The 18,959-nt window shown below is 54.3% G+C and overlaps 1 protein-coding gene across 19 annotated transcripts in view; it reads left to right on the plus strand.

Moving 5' to 3' along the window:
- The first annotated feature begins 1,173 nt into the window (after window positions 1-1,173).
- Osgin1 (oxidative stress induced growth inhibitor 1) overlaps window positions 1,174-18,959 on the plus strand; it is a 28,873-nt gene continuing 11,087 nt past the window's right edge. For 2 of the 19 annotated variants that reach the window (XM_087593836.1, XM_087593839.1), the window contains exons 1-4: window positions 1,286-1,377; window positions 2,569-2,698; window positions 4,086-4,189; window positions 18,109-18,211. The gene's annotated coding sequence lies outside the window, so the exon portion shown is untranslated. 19 annotated transcript variants of the gene reach the window in all.

Genomic DNA, 18,959 nt, shown 5'->3' on the forward strand with positions numbered 1-18,959 from the left:
GTTTACCTCCCCCACCCTCCTGTCCCACCCCCCCACTCCTGTTCTCTCCACCCTCTCTCCCTTTTTCTTTCCCCTCCTTTTGGTTTAATTACCCCTTCCTCCTCTCCCTTCCTCCTCTCCCTTCCTCTTTCCTCCTTCCCTCTTCCCTCCTTCCACATCCCATCCTTCTCCACTCCCCAACTCCTTTTCCCTTTCCCACCTCCTCCTCTCCAGCCTTTTCTTCCTTTCTCCCCCACCCCTTCCTTCCACCCCCTCTCCCGTCTTCAGTCTCTGCCTCCTCTTCCTCCCGCCTCTTCCCATCATCCTTCCCTCACTCTTCCTCCCACTTCCCCAACTGTCCTCCTCTCATCTCCCCCTCCCTTTCTCCCTCCCTCCCCACCTTCACTCCTTGCTTCCCTCCCCTCCCTCTCCCCCTCCTTTTCCCTTCACTTACCCCACTCTTCCCTTCCCCCACCCCACCTCTATGTCTTCCTTTTCTATCCCCTCCTTCTTTCCCTGCCCCTAAACCTCCTTCCTTCCCTCCTCCTCTCTCCTTTCTCTTCTAGTACTTACCCTCCCTCCCCCACATTCCCTACTCATCCTCTTCTTCCTCCTTCCCTCCCCTTTTCCTCTTCCTCTCCCCTCCTTTCCCTCTCTTCCCCCTTGCCCCCTCCTCCTCTCCCATCTCTCTCTTTATCCCACTCCTACTCTCTCCTACCCATCTCTCCTCTCTTTCCCTTCCCACTTCTCCTCTCCCCACCCTTCCACTACCTTTTCTCTGCCCATTCTTCCTGTCCCTACCTCACGTCCTCTCCTCCCTCCTCCCCCTCCTCCTCCCAGCTCTTCCCTCCCAGCTCTTCTTTCTTGTCCTCCTTCCTGCCTCCCCACTTCTCCCCTTCTCCTCCTCCTTTTGCTCTTCTCCCCCACCCCCGCCCCCACCCCAGCTTCCCTCCCAGTCCCCCCTCTTGCTCTCACATCCTCTTCTGGTCCCCTCCCCACTTTTTCCCTGTCTCCCTCCAAACCTGCCTCTGTCCTATATGCTCCTGAACGTGCCTGTCACCTACAAGCCACTCAAGGAGGCCGGCAGGTCCTACATGGTGAGCTGGGGCCAGCAATGAGGGCTGGGGAACTGGGCTGATCACAGCCAAGCTCCCGCCAGCCTCAGCTCACCTAGCAGGATGCTTCCTTCTTAAGGTGCCCAGCTGATGGACCAGCTCACAGCATGCCTCCTGGCAGGACTTTGTGATGCAACAAACAAGTGCTTGGTCCTTGTCCTCCAGATCCCTGTTGCCTCATGGGGGGTGGGGTCCCCTGGGGGGATGGCCAGCTACATGGTGCCCTCTCCCCCCCACCCCCACCCCACCAGCAGTCCCTTCCACCAAAGCAATTCATCATCAGGTAAGCCGACCTGTGGCCAGAAGGGCCAGCACGGTCTACTTGGATTCTGGGGCAATAGAGCAGGAGGGTTCTGGGGAGGTGGTGGCCATGCCCCCCAGAGGATCCCAAAGCAGGGCTTCTTGGATAGTCCCAAGGAAGCACAGAGAGTGCCAAGCACCTGTCTCCTGGACTAGATGGGCATGCAGGGGGTCCTGCCTCAGGGGACTGCAGGTCAGAAGAATGAATGAACTTAAAACATGAGGTAAGGGCCTTGGCCCTGGAACTGACTCTCCCCATCCTCCTCAGGCCAGACTCTCCTCATGTCACAGGGCTTTATCTGCCACCCGCCCTCTTCTCTGGCTCTGTAGCTGTTTGCCCAGACCTCAGGGACAGCCCGGGCCCAAACAGTGCAGGAACTCAGCCTCAGGGTCTCTTGACTCAGCTAAGGCTGGCATTGTATGCCTTAGTGAGGCCCTCCTGCCCACCAGGATGAGCCATGGAGTCCGCCAGAGGCCTGCAGCCCTCACAGCCTCCCTGGCCCTGTCAGAGCAGAGCCCCCTCCCCCACCACACTGGGTAAGACCCAGTTCCTTCCTCCTTTCTCTGTGCAGAGACCCACAGGGTCCTGCTGACCCCACTCCCATCCACTGAACCCTGACAGTCCCTGGAAGTCAGCAGAGAGCTTCCACTGCAGGGCTGTCCCTGCTAGCCCGAGTCTTGGGAGGAGTCCTCCAGGCTTGTCCTCCCTCCTGGACTTACTTCCCAGCTGCAGCTGCAGCTGAGCTGGGCCTGCCCTTCCAGTGTGCAGTCCCCTCCATAAACACACACACACACACACACACACACACACACACACACACACACACACACACGTCCTCAGCCTCCTGCTTCCGAGCCTTTTCTGATCCTGCCTGTTGGTGGGCCCAGGGCGCCTTCAGCCCAGATCACAGCCCAGGCTTTCTGAATGGGACACAGTCACCCACTGTGCACATAGCTTGATAGGAGCTTAGAGCACAGAAGCCAGGCAGCCTGGGAGATAAAGGCCTTCAATGTCCAGGGTACCCAGGAGCTATCCAGCCAGACCTTTCCAGGCATCCTGCTACTTTCCGGCAGGGTGGCTTGTCTCAGTGCCTTTGAGCAGAGACCCCTGCCCCATGCACACACATCAGGAGCCAGGTTCTCACCACCACACAATCTCTCCCCCTTTTAAAAGACCTCCAGGGCAGACAGCACAACTCCCAAGCCTTCAAGCTGACAGCCACAGGCAAATGAAGACAGCTGGTTCTCACCTTCTATGCGGCCCTTGGTCCCCATTGCCCTGTGAGACTCTGCTTCTGACAAAGGTGCCACCAGGGATGGTCTCAGTGTGTGTGGGTGGATGGGGGGGGGTCCTAGGACCAGGGAGGACAGGTTGCTGTGCCCTCACCCTCCTCAGTCCTTCCTGCACTGTCCCTTTGTCTCCTGCCCTCTGCCTTCTCCCTATGCAAGTGTCCTGGGCTGCTATAGCCCATAGTCACAGACTGGGGCTTAGGACCACAGAGTAATCAGGTAGGGATGGCTAGAGCCATAAGCCTGCCCATCCAGGCCCAGGATTCCTCCCCCTTCTGTTGCTTGTTGCTATCTCCAGTACTTGTGGCTGCCTCAACCCTGGCCTCAGTCTCTGGGTCACATGACCCTTTCCCTGCTCTGTCCGATCTCCTGACCCCGTTTCTTATAGACATATATTGGGCATCAGGCTCAGAGCTAGTCAGCCCAGGTTGATCTCATCTCAAGGTCCTGGATACATCTGGAAGGACCCCTCTTTCCAGTCACACTCTCGGGTTCTCGGGGTTAGGATGTGACCATAGGACAGACACATCCTATGTGGCCAGCAACCAACACTTAGTGATACCCGCCCCCTCACCAGAGTCACCAGGTGGGACGGTGCCTAATGTGAGCGTGAGTCTGCTGTATGCCCTCCCATGAATGAGCAGTCTGGTCTAACACGGTGGACATGACCCCACACACACTCCCCTCCCCCTCGTGCTTTCCCCTCCCTTTCTCTTCCCCCTCATGCTTTTCCCTCCCCCCCCCCACCTCAGTCACATCTTTCCCCTTTAAAGTAACAGGGGAGAGACTGGATGCAAAGAGAATATTCTAGATAGCCACTTGGAGAGAAGTTGATCAGTTGGCGTATAGGCCTCGGGCCAGGCTGGCACCCCTAAGCCTTGCTTGCTCTCTCGGGTCCTCCTGTTTACCTGCACACCATCAAGCACTCCACCCCACCCCACCTCCCCACCCCCAGCTCCTAGGGCTTTCTGACCTTCCCCAGTCTGGTGCCCTGCGCCACCCAGAGGGGCTTGCACCTTTTCATCTCACCTGCCCCCAGAACCATGGGGTGGTATCCCTGTGAGCTCTGCACCCCTCAAAACTCACTGTATACCTGGCCAGCAACAGATCTCTGTCCTTCTAAGCCCACCCCCCTTGTGGCCCCCATGAAGACGCTTCCTCCCCAAATAACAATACCTGGCCTTTGCCCTAACTCCCCCAGCACCCAGGCAGGGTTGGAGGCTCTGTGTGCCCAGCATCCTTCAGCTCCCAGGAGCCTCGGTGCTGGCCAAAGCATCCTCTCTTCCACCATCTGACAGAGCCAAACGAGGGCTTTAGTACCCACCCTACTGGGCCCGTCAGGCCATCCAGAGCCCAACTTAATGCCCCGCCAGAGCTGGCCATCTGGTTTTGTTTCCCCAGGGTCAGAAAGATCCATCCCTGAGAGGAAAAGAAGGGAAGACACCCTACCCCACGCCCCTGGAACTCACACCCCAGTGTGGAGGATCACACGCAGACACACACAGGTACGTGTAAAGCACATGAAGAAATAGCAAGGGCTCTGTGAAAAAGAAAAAAAAAAAAAAACACGAATCCAGCCAGTGTGTGTGTAAACACGGGTGTAAGCAAGTGTGCATGGAAGCCAGGGGGAGACTTGGGTGTTTCCCTCTATTGCTCTCTGCATTTTCGACCAGGCCCCCGAGTGTGGAGTTTAAAGGCATTCACCACTCTGCTTGGCCTTTGCTACACCTGAAGCCCATAAAGGGTTGACCTGTCTCCGCCCACCAACAGTTGGATGACCAGCATGCCTGGCTTCTATGTACATTCAAATTCAGGTTCTCTGAATTGTCCAATAGTTAGTGGGTTTGCCCACTGAGCCACTTCCCCAGCCCCAGAAAGTAGACACAGGCTGCTCTGGTTTCCCTGTTTGAGTAGAAGCCTACAAACTGAGGAGCTGAGGAGAGTAGACTCTAAGAGCATGTCCCTATGTCCCCACTCACTCTAGGCCTAGGCGACTGCATCAAAGCCCTGAGGCAGGATTGTCAGGCATGGTAAGATTTGCTGTTGGCCAGGGTGAGCAGAGTCTGAGGAATCGGGGTGTATGGGTTGAGTCTTTGGAGTCTGAGTGTGCATGGAGTTGTTTGGGCCACTGAGCCAGGAGAAGCATTTGAGGAAGGAAACCCAGTGGAGCTGCTTTGGCTTGGAGGTGGCCCTGGCTTTCTTTCTCACCTCTGAGGCAATCTGAGCCCAGCAAGAGAGGGGAGTGCTGGGCCTCCTGGGGTTCATTTTGTGTTCCTAGTGGCTCTCCCTCTCCTCTGCCCATCACATTACCTACTCTGAGCACCAGCCACCACCAGCCAAAGGCAGCTCTGACAGTAGCCAGGGAATCAGCAAGGGAACACTGTGTCCCTGAGCTCCAGGGCCATGGTGCCCTCAGAGCCCAGCAAGCTCCGTCATCAGCAACCCACCCACCCTCGGCTCACTGCCGTCCACAGTAGGACACGGCCATCCTGCAGTACGGACATGGCAGGCCCAAGCCCGTGGGCCCAGACAGTGGACAACCAGCCCTAGATACCCAGCTCACCACAAAAGGTTCAGTTAGGACCCAGGAAGGCAAGGCCTCAGCCAGGAGTGCTTTCCAAAGCAGGGGTATGCAGGCAGGAGGGAAGGCATTGCACAGAAGACTGGGAACCCAGCCCAGTTGGTCTGGAACCCAACCTAGCTCTCTTCCCTGTGATAATAAAGGTGAGAATATGGCCGCTGACACCTTTGCCCCAGCTATGGTTCCCCGGCCTAGCCTCAGTCCAGTCCTCTCCTCAGCTGCTCCCTGGACACACAGACACTGAGGCTCAGAGGGGTTAAACTTCCAGGACAGACATGCCCAGGTCCCCACATGCTCATAGAACACTGTCTGTGGCCGCCATGGCCATGTATCCAGCCCACCCCAGGTGACTATGTGGCTACGCTGTGGTCCTCAGACTCACCCCTTCTAGCCCCAGGTCCTTTGCACACCCTGCTTTCCTTAGTGATCCACTTCCCTGAAGCTTCACTGTTCTTCAGGTCACAGGACAAACAGCCCTCCCACCCTCCCATCCTCCCCAGATCTAGAGCCAGTCTTGTTCTCTCTATTCCGAGGCCCATGTGAGGTGCTGCCCCTATGGACTGACCAAGGCACGGCAAGGAACAGTTCCGCAGGGCCAAGCCCAGCTAACCCATCCATCCCCACAGGGCAAGCCTCTAACCCTGCCTCTATTGCCCGCATCTACCCACATGACACCCCTTCTCACCTCGCAGCTTGTAAATATTCAGGAGTTCACTGAAGCCTGCCTTAAACTGGCAGTTCTCCCCATATAACCTTGGAGATGGTTCATTGCAGTTAAGTGAAGTAATGTTTGCCGTTCCCCCACCACACCCGCACCGCCCCATGAAACTTTAGCTCTTTGTATTCCTGGTCTGATATTCCACCCTCAGCAGGACGACAGGAACCCAGCTGGTTTCAAAGACAAGCCATGTGCAGGAGCTGAGGGCTGACAGGACAATGGTGAACCCAGTGCCGTCAGCAAAGTCTGCCGTCAGACACAAGAAATGGCACAGGGGCTGTCCAGCGGAGAAGCCACCAGGCCAGTCTGTTGCAGCAATCGAATGTTTATGTTTAAACTGGACGTCATTGTTTGGCTGGGTGATAAGTGAAAATAAAGTCAATCCCAGTATTTGAGGCAGGAAAACTTCCACAGGATCTAGGTTAGCTTAGGTTACATACATAGTGAGTGTTGGGCTAGCCTGGGACATGTGAAACAGACACGGAAAATGAAACTAGCCTTGGCCACACATCCCATCTGACCCCCATGCTGCAGCTGATGCCTTGGGATCCTCCCGCTACTCTCCCTCCCTCTCCCCTCCCCCCTCCTCTCCCCCCCCTCCCCCTCCCAGCCTAACCAAGCCTTTGCACAGTGGATATGCTCTACCCACCACTCTGCTCACAGGCAACCTTGGGCACCCTTCCCACCTGCCTTAGGGATTCTCCAGCAGAACGTGCCAGAACGTCTTTAATGAGTCTCCATGACTGACACTTGGCTTGGGGCCCACGTGGGGCCTCCACACCGTGCATAGCTTCTTACAACCGTCACCAAAAGTCTGTGTGTCAACTCCCTCACCATGAATGGTTGTCTCCGAGCTCCATGGCTAACAGGAGACCTCCTAGAGGGCCTCTGACTGTCACACCTACCAGCCATGCTAGGGGCTGATGTCACCTTGATCAGCAGTTTCCTGTCCTCAAATTCACCCTTCTTTGTGGTTTCCTGTTGTTTAGTCGCAGAGATATTTACTCTGAACTCTCACAGGGAAGGCTGAACTGTGGAGGAAGTGGCCACAGTTAGACAGGTCAGGTGGGCTGCCATCCGTCTACTCCCCACATGCTCCCTCAAAGGAGCCCAACAGGACAGAGTCACTGACAACCCAAAAGACAGCAGCCACAGGAAGCTGGAGCTGTCCTTGGGTTGAAGATCAAATGCCATGAGTCCAGGGACAGCCTGACAAGAGACAGAACCACAGGACTGAGCCTGGCTCCTCTGGGAGACTTGACAGGGACCCAAGTGAGGAAGTGCCACCCCATTCTGATGACACAGTGCCAGCTTCTTTGGGTCCAAAATCCAGGTCCTGTTGTTAAGTGTCTAGGAATCTTTCTAAGTCGGTTGTTAAGTATACCTGCAGTTAAAGGTTAAATGCACAAACCAGAAAGCAACAGTCAGTTCACTCATTTTGACCCTGCCTGAAGTCTCCTGGTCTCTCAGGGCTGTCTGTCTTTGAGTGCATGAAATCTCTGTTCCACTGTGCCCTTCAGAAGCCCCAAGAGCTACTCTGGTCATGTAGACTCTGCAATGGAGTGGCTGTTACCCAACAGGAAGCATTATACACTCCAGCTGTCTTCAACATTCTTGCTTTTCTAATCTTCTCATTGATTTTTACTCATTATTGTGGAATGGCCCGTGTGTGTAAGTCAGAGGACAACTTGCAGGAGTCCATTCTCTCCTTCCACCACTGGCTCCCAGGGATCGAACTCAGGCCCTCAGGTTTGGCCACAGGCACCTTTGTCACCTGAGCCACCTTGCTGGCCCCGAAAGCTGATTCTTCAGACTTTGCTAGCACCTGCCCTGGCCACTCTCGTCTTGTCCTTCAACCTCTGGCTGTGATTGCCTTAATCAAATGCAATCAGAAAGCAAGTTCGTGCAGTGCTTGGGCATGGGGTTCCCCAGGGTTCAGCCTCTCAGGGCTCAGGGAGAGCCACGGAGGAGGAAGTGTGTCAGAGAAGCTGGTAGAATGTGACTGGCAAGCGTCCTCCATCCTTGGGAGAGAAGATGCCATGCCTCAGGTGGCACCTCTTAGCCAGTCAGCAGCACATGAGTGCTGACCCGAAGACCAGAGTGGGCCTTCGTGGGCCTTCATGGAGGCTGTAGGGCTCTGCTTACACAACAGACACTATCAACCCATGTGCTGCCTGTCTTTAAAAATCACACGGCTGAGTAGGATGGCGGTGGCTCACGCCTTTGATCCCAGTGCTCAAGAGACAGAGGCAAGTGGATCTCTGAGTTCGAGACCAGCCTGGTCTTCAGAGTGAGAAATGAGGGCTGCACAGAGAAACCCAGTCTTGAAAAAATACCACCACAAACAGTAAAAACAAAAAAACAAAAACAAAAAAACAAAAAAAAAAAGAAAAGAAAAGAAAAAAAAGAAAAGAAAAGAAAAAAATTCAAGGTGACGTTCTTCTACTTGAAGAAAGGGACCATCCATTTTGGATTCTTCATCCCTTCCTGAACGGACGTTGGGTGACCTGGGACTGTGGGAAGCGTAAGCATCAGGACCCGGGAGGTATGGGAAGCCATGCGGCCTCCAGGTTAGGGCTCTGGGTTCAGGGAGTTTGAGGCTGGTTTGATCTCCCCTGTGCTGCTGTCGTTGAAGGGAACCCATGGCCAGGAGTGACCGACCTGCTCCAGCCCACTCTTGTGACAGACAAAAGCACTGCCCCATTGTACCACCCAGCACGGAGTGGTACAGGGTGTTCCCCCTGTGGAATGTGGTGATCCTGTAGACCACAGAGGGTAAGGACTGTGAAGCAAAGTGAGACAGTGCCTGGCCACAGGGTGATCTAATGTGAGCGGCCCTGACCAAGACCATGGCTCTGACTCAGTCAGTATCTCAAGGATGTTCTGAGGCCAGGAATGTCAAGGGCGCCTTGCTGAGAACAGGAAGCTGGAGCCTTGGGGCCTGTCTGCAGAAACCAGGAACTCACAGGCAAAGCCACGGAGAGGAAGGAAAACAAGTCAGAAATCAGGACCAAACAGCCAGGCCTGGGCTAAGAAAGAGTCCAGATGTCAGGCAGTGCTGGCAGGACCCAAAGGATCTGCTGCTCCAAGCAGGGTGTGAGCTGAGAAAAGAGCCATATACAAAGGGAATGTTCTGGTCCCTGTCACCCCATTTATGCCAGCACTGAAAAGAGGCATTGCTTAACAGGCGACAAACAGCAAGAAGAGGTTAAAAACAAAGTGAGGTCTGACTGAGGTCCTCTAGGGGGCAGTAATTCACTCCCTGAGTGCAGATGTACATACTTCGCCCCACCTTCTTGGGTCCCCTCTTCCCACAATGTCCCAGAAGAGGCAAGCTCTCCAGAGTGGGCCAAAGGACACACAATGCCAGCTGAGCCTTGGTCTGCAGCTGCCTGCAGAAATGGGCAGGAAGTGCAGCCCATCTCTCCCCAGCTGGTGCCACACTTATCCACCCTAGAAGAAAGAGGAGCTGGGGCATGCAGGCTGGGAGGAGAAGAGGGTCTCCATGACATTAGTCCCCACTGCCCATCCTGCTGCCAGAGTTGAGACACCACTGCTGACTCACACACCCTCTGCATACACATCCACATGCATGCACCGTGCACCCATGCATTGGCAAACATGCACACAAGCATATGCCCATGTGTCAGCATACGCACATGGAACTCTCTGGAAGCCAGCCCTCCTGAGGACAGCTCCTTCCACTTCCTCCTGGGGACAGGAAGTAGCTGTGACTTTGAAGCTCTCATGGGATGATTGCCAAAGCTCATGACCCACGCCTCCTCCTCTCCACTCTTCAAAATGCACATTAGCCATGTGTTGCCTCCCTGTTGCCCTTGGAAGAAACCGCAAGCTGCTCTAGTGGCTACTGGGTCCCTTGTCATCACAACAACCCCCAAACCTCCCTCCCTCTGGCCTTACCCTATCAGTCTCTCAAACTGCCAGCCACAGGGCCTTTGTACCTGCATGCTGTCCTCTTGTCAGGCTTCCCTCTCCTCCACTCATCTTTCTGGTCTTAGCCCAATTGCTCTCTCCTCTGGGACAGCTCAGAAAGTCTGTTCCCAACATGGCCAGCCTGGGTATCTTCCTGTGCTTACTTGGGCAGTCGCCTTGCTAGGAATAAGGCTTGAGTTCCTCAGGGTCCCAGCACAGCACAAGTGTTGAACTCTTTTGTCTGTATTAGTAAGGCGAGAGCTTTAGACCCTTATGTACAGCGTGTGGCTGTCAGGAAACACACAGGGCTGAAATATGATCCCTGCTTAGACCTCAGCTTCTCTTCCCAGGAAGTGGAGGACTCTAGACTCCCCATGAGTCTATGCCCAGGACTGTGTACCCTGACACTGGCAAGCAAAGTGTGGGTCCCAAGTTCAGAATCCCCAAGGTGAAGAGAGCACAGGGTGGGGGATCCAGTCCTGACCTTAGCTAGGGAGATGGGGACTGCCCTCTCGACACAGAGGCTGGAGGATGGCCCTATGCACAGGAAGCAGTTCAGGGAGGCATGGAGTTGACCCAGAGTCCTTGACAGCAGCAAGCAGGCCTGTCCTGGAGCACACACTGGTGGGAGCAGAGCCAGGCAGCAAGTGGTGTCTGACCAGCGTCAACTCCCCGAGCTGGAAATGGACTGCCCAAGAGGATGGCTGGATCACAGTTCTCTCCAGCCCCAAGGGTGAGGCTGCCCCCACCCTCCGCCCATTCGCCAACCCCTCACATCCTCCAAGCTTGTCCGGGCCCGACTGGGCTGCTGGCATGCATTTGTAGAAAGGCAAAGTAGCCAAGGCTGTGGGACAGAGCAGGCTTGCCAGCTCTGGGGTGAGAAAAAACAGGCCAAGAGCCTGGGCCTGCCTGATCCTGCCCAGTGGGGCCATGTTAGTAGGGCAGGAGGTTCCACTACTCATCCAAGCGCCTCATGTCCCTACAGTCTCTACCTCACACTCCTCACAGTGTCCCTGCATAAAGAGGGGTGTGCCCTTGATCCCCAAGGGAACCTAGCAAAGACAGTTCAGACCGGTCCCCAGATTCCCAGCTGTGCACTGACAGTGACCCCAACAGTGGACAAGGGTGGGGGCCATGACAGTAGGGGTGGCAATGACGCTGAAGATGACAGCTACCTTAGAAAGCTCTGTGGTCTTGTGGCTTCTGCTCAAGATAGTATGAAAGGAGACATGGCTGGTCTCATTTCCTCCCGGACCAGAAACACCCTCAGAGAGACTGTGCTTTGAATGTGGAGAAGAAGCTGAGGAACCTGGGTGGGGGGTGGGCACCCATTCCCCAACCAGGCAAATCCACCCATCTCAGGTTTCATCCCACTTGGCAACCACAGCTTTGGTGGTAATTCTGTAATCCAGTCCAGTTTAGCCTGCATCATCCCTGTGCTTCCTAAACCGTGGGCTATGAGTCACCCTGGTCTGAGCCAGCCGGATACTTCCAGGCCTCTTAAGAGACCTCACCACTGTGGTGACCAGGACGGACAATGTCAGGATCACAGCCAGAGGAAGTCCTAAGCCCTGAGAAGCACACCGAGGTTCCAGCCAGCAGGGACTTTCCCCCAGGGTGGCAGGGGTACCCCATCTCTCGGCTTCACCCAGCTCCCTTCACTCTGGCAGAGGTCTTTGTGAGCACTGAACCCCATCTCTTTACCAGTGATACCAGTACTCACAAGAGACAAGCCCCGTGCTCCCCAGGCCCTGGACTCACAAGAGACAAGCCTTTGTGTTGTTGTAAAAATATAAAAATAAAATGGTATAGATGTCTTTTACCGGCTTGGTTCGCACCTCGGTGCCCCAAGATATCTGCTAGATATCTTGGCGGAAACACAGCCCAGCTGCACACTTTCCTACACTCAAACCCTCACATAAAAGAACACACAACACAATAATCTTAGATCCAATTGGTAAGATATAATTGCCCACTTAAACATACAAAGCCTGGTACTATCCATCCCTTGAGAACATTAATAACAACCTGTAAATACACAGCGCAGAATCTTAACATCACCTGCCATCTTGTCCTGCCACAGCTTCTCAGCCCCTCTCTCCCTCTCCTCTCTCCTCCTCTCTTCTCTTCCTTCAAACTTCTCTCCCGCCCATCCTTCCTTCTCCTCCAATGACAGGCCTCCTTCTATCCTGTACCAGCCCCTCTCCTGTACTTTACAAATTCAATGGGGAAAAGGTTCTTATCAAGTCACCTGATTCCTGAGTATTTGACTAGGCCGCTGTCCTAAGGGCAGTGGAATTAGCATCAAAATACAGATAACTTCAGGGCAAACCACAACACCTTTGTGCTCCTTGTACCCTGAATACCCACAGTTGGACTGGTAGAGAAGTCAAAGTCCTCACGAACATAATCCAATTTCAGCTTTCTCTTCAGGCCTCTCTTCCTCTGCCCCAAGGGTACCGTCCTGCTCACAGCACCCCATGAGGTCATACCTGTCCCACAGATCTCTCCACTCATCCACAGCTTAAGGTCAGCCACAGCTAGTGGACTCTATGCCTCAAGAGTCCATGGTGGCCACTAACCTGTGCTTTTCTTTGGGGACATTAGCGTTCAACATGTTGGAGGACACTACTGTTGCTTGGGCTTGACTTTGTACTCCATCCGTGCAACCCTTTCACTTTCTTACTGGCCAGTGGGAATCCACTCCTACTCCATGGTGCTGTCCTTACCTCCCAAGTCTACCCCCAAAACCCAGGCAGCTCAGATATTTCAAGGTTGTCTTCCAACCTGGGAATCCCTGCCAGCCCCAGCTGGGGCTTGTCATAGAGAACCTGCCCTGCCCCTCACCCCCACACTCTCTGCTTAGTCCTACACCCCACTTCCTGCCCACTACAGAACCTTCCCCAGGGCTTCCCACTGCCCCACTGCACTACCTCTTAACTCTCTCCAGAGCTCCCTTTCGTTTTCATTACCCTGGCACACAAAATTAAGCAAGACACACTTGTTGGTTTGTGTGGTTACCATTGACAAACAGGAGCCTGCTGGGCCAACAGCGAAGTGCAGGTAGATGACTTGGCATGAGCCCAGGGCACGGACGGGCGGCTGGGAAATGCCACACCTGGAGCCGACCCTTCTCATCCTAACAGGCAAAGCAGAAATGAGCCCAGAGAAGTGTGCCCAGGCAGTGTGTGTGAGGCAGGGCCTCGGAGGGCAGGAGAATCCCAACAGAGTGGGAGAGAGCCTTTGGTGGGGCTGGGCCTCTAGGTCATATCCTGCAGACCATTAGGTACTACTGAACTGGAGGTAGTCCAAAACAGCAGGGATGCTGGGGGTCCGCAGGGTCACGTGGGGAAGGTTTGTGTGTGTGTGTGTGTGTGTGTGTGTGTGTGTGTGTGTGTGTGTGTGTGTATGCATGCTTGCTTGTTTTGTTTTGAGACAGGGTTTCTCTGTGTGGCTCTAGTTGTCCTGGAACTCACGCTATAGACCAGGCTAATTTCAAACTCAGAGATCCATGTGCCTTTGCCTACCAAGTGCTGGCATTAAAGGTGTGCGCCATCACTGCCTGGCTGGGATAAGCCTCTCTGGCTTCCCTCATCCTTCCACTGGAGCCTGAAGCCATCCCAGTGCTTGGCATGGAAGCTCTTCTGCAGAGAGATGGGAAAGGCCCTAGAGCTAGTTCCAACCACCTGTGACCTCCAGCAGGTCACTGGCCTTACCTGTCCTAGTAGGAAGGTCTGTCAAGTTTACAGAGGCTGATCAAGGCAACAAACAACAGCCTGTATTTAAACCACCACACATAAGACCAAAACAAAAAGGGAACCAATGAGCAGCAGTTGTGTGGGCCAGAGAGCAAACAGCTCGATGGCCCAGCTTCTTGGAACTCTCCGGGCAATGAACTCTTAACAGGTCACAGCTTGTTAGATGGCAATGGAAGTAGGAATGAGATTCTGGCCAGACAGACAGCCGCCTGAGGTCTACAGACCCCCTCACTTGCAAAGCGGCCACCAGCATACAGGGTACCTGGGTCCTCAACCCCTCCCCCCCACACACACACACAGACCTACAGCCACTGTCCCCACTGATGAGACACACACAGTAAGACCCTCAAGGATGGGCAAGTGAGGTCGGAGGTCTGTAAAAACTCCAGGCCTGGAGGCAAAATTCCAACAGAATTCCTTCCCCTGGCCAGGACCAGGAGTCATCATCCCAGTCAGCTGTCACAATTTTGCATTCTGTCACAGACCGAGGCCTGCCCATCCCGTATAGCTGTGGCCCTGAAGCCCGTGGAGCATCGGAACCACCTGAGACAGTGTGAGTGTCTGAGCTTCCTTAGAGCTTCTAGCCTGCTGGGAGAAGGCAGGCCTGGGGACCTGGGGCCTGCCAGGGTCTAGGCTAGGTGTTGGGAATGGCTGGCTGTTCAGTGAGTCAGAGGAGGCTCTGGGTGGAATCCTGTGCTAAGGGCCTACAGTGTGCCAGCCCCCAGACCACCACAGTGGGGAGCAGGGATGGCCACCCCTGCCCTGTGGATGAGGGTATGAAGGCTCAGAGAGCGGGCTGTCCAAGTGCACACAGCTAACAAGACCAGAGCCAAGATGTACCCAGAGGCTCTGACCTCACCGACAGCTCCTGTGGCTTGAACCACTGTCTCTTCCTGGAAGAAGGGTCTCATGGTGCTCCTGCCACAGGGCTGTCCTCACCTTTGGCCAGTTCAAAACTGTTGCCAAAGATTTAATCGCAGAAGACATGTCCATCGGGTGCATGTGATACGACACCAACAGGGTCATCCATATTCAGGAATGTTCCAGCAGTCAACCAGAAAAGGCCAAAGGCACAAGGCTTCTAGGGTTCAGTTGGTAGCGTGCTTGTCTAGCATGCCTGCACCCCAGGGTTTCCTCCCCAGCACTGTATAAATGGGCATGCTGATACAACAAGCCTGTGATTCCAATACACAGGAGGTAGAGACAGGAGGGTCACAAGTTCAAAGTTCTCCTCTGCTCCCCCAAGAGTCAGTACCAGCCTGGGGCTACATGAAACCGTTAAGAAAGGAGTGAGGGCCAGAGGAGCAAGGTTCATTTATCCAATGGCTGTTTGATTGAATATTTGAGGAGGCACTACTGCGTTTCAGGCCCTGGACGGGCAGGTAAGACACACTGCATGAATGATAACTGAAGGGCGGGAAACGCTCGTCCGGCCAAATCACTCTTGCCTTTTGTTTTAAAAATCTATTTGGTCCTGGTGGCACAGGCCTGTGATCTCAGCCACTAGAGAGGCTGAGGCAGGAGGATTCTAAGTTCAAGGCTAGCCTGGGCAATTTAGGAAAAACCTATCTCAAGATAAAAAGTTTGAAAAGAGGGCTGGGGATGTGACTCAGTGGTAGAGCCCTGTCCAGCATGGTGGGTCCCTGGCTCCCACCCTCATGCTGAAAACAAAACAAGCCAGAGCCTTGTCTGACTCCTGGGAGCTGTTTCATGATCTGTTCCTCTAGTTCCTAGTGTTCCTGCTGCCCCTGCCTCTGGGCTTACATTTTTAATGGTTGCAAAATACCAGCATCCAGGTATAGCCAGCAGTGACTGGCCTGTTCCCAGTAGAAACCTGGGAAGTGGCATACCGTGTTTGCTCTGGGTGTCACCACAGCTCCCGTGGATCACCACCCTTTCTGATTAGGACTGCCCAGAACGGTGAGACAGATACCCTCATGGAAATAATCTCTCCACTGAGGTCCCAGTTCATTGTCAGGAGAGCTAAGCAGTTCTTGGGACTTCCCCCTGAGGTCCCTGAGTGACCTATGACCCTGCTGCCCAGCTCCCAGAACATGCTTTTCTTCTGGACCCTATGCCTTCCTGTAATCAGTATATGCGGTTGACAGGAGGTGGACTGCAGGAGGATTGCTAAACTGTTTAGTCATTCCCCGAAGAAGCCCAAGCCTGAGGCAGGAGGACCCTGGAGCTCCTGAGTCTGCTAGCACTGCGCCAGGGAGTCCCAGCATTCCTCCAAATCTCTCCTCTGGACTGCAGGGAGCAGCAGGAAGCAGCATGATTAGGTGTTTTTCCATCTCACAGGTAGAATAGCCAGAGAGGTTAACCCTCTTGCCTGAGGTCACACAGCTTCAATGAATGAAACCAGAATACTGAGGCCACAATGGAAGGCGTTTGCACACCAGGGCTGGACCCTTGTATACCTACAGCCTTCCAGACCCTAGAGCAAATGTCCTCACTTTCCTGCAGTCTGTTCACTGCTGTTTAAAAGAAAGAGGAAGGAACCAAGCAAGTGGAGGAGGCTGCCGCAAGGGTCTGGAGCCTCCCAGCTTCTTCCTCCCTGAGTGGTTAGTCCCCCCCCGCCCCCCCCCCCCCGGGTTCGGCCTCTCTCCTCCTCCTCCTGTGGGAGCCCTGGGTCCCTATCTTTGGCAATCTCCCTAGAGCTCACAGTACTAATCCCTAAGTAATTCCTAGGGCCAGGCAGGCACTGGCTACCCACGCTGGATCCCAGGTATCAAGCAGAGTTCTGTCAGCAGGACAGGCTACAAGCCCCTCAGTCCACTTCTGGCCCTGGGAAATCCCTGTCTTTATCTGTAAACTAGTCATTGCTAAAATATCTGGCCACCTCTGGGCAGATGAAGAGAATGAAGAATTTGAGGGTCAAGGCCAGTGGCCTTGTGAGCCTGAACAAATATTGATTGTGTGTCATGTGCCGGAAGGCCTAGGCTCTCTGTGCCAGGGCCCCAGCCTAGGTGGAGTTGCAGACCCAGAGCCCCAGCCTAGGTGGAGTTGCAGACCCAGAGCCCCAGCCTAGGTGGAGTTGCAGACCCAGAGCCCCAGCCTAGGTGAGGTTGCAGACACAGCTCTTTCCCAGCCTCCCATCGCTCAGTCTCTTCACTGGGGATTCAGAAAAACAATGCCCCTGCTCCCATTTCTGAGCTGCTGGGTGGACAGAACCGCCCTGAATCTGCCTGGAATGGGGGTGAGCACAGCCCTGCTCATCCACTGAGGGGCTGGGCACTCAGGACCCTCTGTGTTTACCTTAGCTTCTTATTCTCTTCCTGTAGTCCAGGGATGCTCAGCCTGTGGTGACCTCCAGTCACAAAATTATTTATGTCACTGTCACTGCAATTGCAACTTTGTTACCGCTCTGACTCCCAGTGTAAATATTGGATATATGGGGTCGTGACCCACAGGTTGAGAACCCATGCTTCAGTCACTAGCCTGCTGGTTCTGGGAGATGCCCAGTTCTGCCACTGTGTGACTTTGGGTTTGAGCTGAACTTCTCTGAGTAGCAGCCTTATATAAGAACTATCTGTTCACAGTGCCTGGTGCCTGAGAACATGAAGAGAAGTAGCTGGATGGAGAGAGGGTCTGCTGGGTGGTTCTGGGATTGGCCGGGGAGAGAGAAGTGGTAGTATTTCACAGGAGCAGTGAGAGCAGGCCCCATCCCCACACCCACAGCCAAGGCCCTTCCTTCAGCTCACACTCATCGCCCTTTGGGACCTGGGAAGCTCTGCGCTGGCTGCAATAGTGCTCAAGTAAGGAAACTGAGTCTCAGGTTACTCTGCCCAGCCCCTTGTCCTGGATAATGGACCCTGGAACCGGCTGGGTGTCAGGCTCCCATCAGCCTAGGTCTGACACCTGAGGCCAAGATGCGTGGGATCATACAGCAGGATCTCAGGACAGAGGGACAGAGGGACAGAGGGACAGAGGGAGAGATGCTAGCTGAGGGAAAGGACGGGTGGAGCCTATTCTCCTTAAACACTTCCCTATGTGCCAGTGTTTCCCTTATTTTATGTGAGAGCTTTTTTCCTTTGGCTCTGGGGGGGCAGAAGCCAAGCGCCCAGCAGGCTGGGCAAGCCCTGCAGCACTGAACTACATGGAGCCCAGCATTCCATGTTTTCACTGACTGAGATGTGTATGCCCAGCATCTACAGAGCATGGACTTGAAGAAAAACCCCCACGAAGTCTATATACATTCTACTAACAAGATAATCTATCTTACTGGTGGGTGAAGTGTGTGTGTGTGTGTGTGTGTGTGTGTGTGTGTGTATGTGTGTGTGTGTGTGTGTGTGTGTGTGTATGTGTGTGTCACATGTGACAGGTCCAGAGGCCAGAAGTCAACATCAAATGTCTCCATCACTCTCCACCTTGATGACTTTAATTTTTGTTTACGTTTGTTTGTTTGTTTGTTTGTTTGTTTGTTTGAGACAGAATCTCTCACTGAGCCTGGAGTGCATGTTCCACCAAACCTGGCTGACCAGCAAGTTCCCCTCAGGATCTCCCTGTCTCTGCTGCCACAGTGCTGGGATTTCAGGTGCGTGTTGCCCAGTAGAGTTTTTGTGTGGACGCCGTGGAACTGAACTTGGGCTCGCATGCGTGCCCTGTGAGCCATCTCCCCCAGCCTTTGCCACCCAGTGCTCCGCCTTTGGTCTGATGCTGGCCTCCTGCACATTTTATAGCCAGAATTACAGAACGGAAAACAAGTTCTCTGTGCAAGCTTGAGCCTTTAGTGTGAGGGGGGCCTCCCAGATGCACCTGTCCTAAAGACTCACCTCTGATGCAGTTCCCAGGAGCCTGTGTGTATTTGCTGGCAAGCCGGCTTGCCTACCAGAGCAGAGAAGACAGTTAGGGATCCAGAACATCCACCCCCAGCCCCTGTCAGCACTGGCTATGTGGGACCCCCTCCACACCCCCCGACAGTGCCCTTTGGCCTATTTTCTGCGGCATCTGTATCTCTCTCCATCTTGATGGTTTTGCTGCTGATAACCGCTGGACAAGCAAACAAGGAAGCAGGAGAAAGTCCACAAATGCCTCCTCTCAGCCAACTTCACATACAGGGCCTCAGCTCTGGTCAGGGCCAGCCTGGAGAAGGGACAGTCTCTCCTTCCTGCCTTTCCAGGCCCTGGTCCCTCGCCTCCTCCAGTTTCCCCCTGGACAGTTGAGGCTCCAAAGTGAAAGCCTCTGACCTTGGGTTCATGCTCTCTGCCTCAGTTTACATATCCAAAAGCATGGGCAGGTTGCCGCCAAGCACTGTGGGATGTGAAAGAAGAGATGGACAACAG

This window comes from Rattus norvegicus, chromosome 19 (genome assembly GCF_021556685.1).
Source record: "Rattus norvegicus strain SHRSP/BbbUtx chromosome 19, alternate assembly SHRSP_T2T, whole genome shotgun sequence".
NCBI classification, from domain to species: domain Eukaryota; kingdom Metazoa; phylum Chordata; class Mammalia; order Rodentia; family Muridae; genus Rattus; species Rattus norvegicus.